Source organism: Salvelinus sp. IW2-2015, linkage group LG28 (assembly GCF_002910315.2).
Source record: "Salvelinus sp. IW2-2015 linkage group LG28, ASM291031v2, whole genome shotgun sequence".
Lineage (NCBI taxonomy): Eukaryota > Metazoa > Chordata > Actinopteri > Salmoniformes > Salmonidae > Salvelinus > Salvelinus sp. IW2-2015.
This window is the reverse complement of record NC_036868.1, coordinates 21,550,253-21,551,716: the sequence shown is the minus strand read 5'-3', so window position 1 is coordinate 21,551,716 and position 1,464 is coordinate 21,550,253. Positions and strand designations below refer to the sequence as shown.

The window sequence follows — 1,464 nt, the reverse complement described above, 5'->3', positions numbered from 1 at the left end:
TCTCTCCCTCTACATTTTTTAACGTTCTTTCTTTTTTCTTTTCCCCTCCATCTCTCCCTTCCTACCTCTTTCCCTCTCTCTATCCCTGTCCCCCTTCTCCCTCTCTCTTCTCCTCCCTCCATCCTCTCTCTCTCTCTCTAGATGGGATGGGTCGAGTCCTGGCTCAGGACGTTTATGCCAAAGACAACCTGCCCCCGTTCCCCGCCTCTGTCAAGGATGGTTATGCTGTAAGAGGTATGTATTCAACTGTAATATATTGCAATGTAGCCTACACAACCACACACTACACAACCTGTCTCTTATACACATCTAGATGTGTATAAGAGACAGGGGGAGGGGAGGGAGAGAGATAGGTGTGTGGTGGGGGAGGAGGGGGCATGGTCCGTGTGTGTGCTTGATGGAGCTTGGGGGGGGGGGGGGGAGGGAGGGAGATAGGTGTGTGGTGGGGGAGGAGGGGGCATGGTCCGTGTGTGTGCTTGATGGAGCTTGTCTTAGCTTGTCTAAGCTTGCCTGGCACAATACTATCAATTCATTGAATAGTCCCAAAAGTGCAAATCCACTCACGTCCCAACATCTGGCACTCCAGGCTCATTCAAATGCTTGAAGTAACATTATTTGAACCTACTCTTATGTGTGTGCGTGCATATGTGCGTGCTTGTGCGTGTGTGTCCCAATCCTCAGCTCTCCATCTCATGTAAGTCATTGATATCATAGCTCAGATTTCACATTAACACCCACTTAATAATCACAGAAAGACACAGACACTCACACACACAAGAGTGTGTGGGCATGAGTGTTTGTGTGTGTCTGTGTATGTTTGTTCCGGTGTGTGTGTGTTTGTTTGGATGTGTGTGTTTTTTAGGTTCGGGTGTGTGTGTGCATGTGTGCGTGTGTGTGTGTTTTTCTGGTCAGGTGGTGAGTCACCCACAGAGATCCTGATGAGAGGTGTCACACTCTCTCTCTAACACACACACCTCTGGCACATATGTCTCTCCGTGTCTTCATCTGAAACAGATGCCCTCTCTCCCTCCTCTCTCTCTCTCCCTCTCTCCCTCCATCTCCCAAACGCACGCACGCACGCACGCACGCACGCACGCACGCACGCACGCACCACGCACACACACACACCACACACAGCACACACACCACACACACCACACACACCACACACACACACACACACACACACACACACACACACACACACACACACACACACACACACACACACTTCTGCTCTGTAGAACTTTGTATGTGTGTGTGTGTGTTTCGATATTTCTCTACATGAAGGGGTTTCCAGCCAGTTGCTTGTAGCTGTGTGTGTAGTCACGTTATAGAAAGGGTAAAGTGTAAGGGTGTGTGTGTGTGTGTGTGTGTGTGTGTGTGTGTGTAAGGGGCGAACCTGTTCTCCAGCCTGGGACTCTCCGATGATGAAACGGTCACCTGGACCGTCATTGTCTCTCT

At 50.1% G+C, this 1,464-nt stretch overlaps 1 pseudogene; it reads left to right on the top strand.

Moving 5' to 3' along the window:
- LOC111954124 (gephyrin-like) overlaps positions 1–1,464 on the top strand; it is a 151,094-nt pseudogene that overhangs the window by 134,149 nt on the left and 15,481 nt on the right.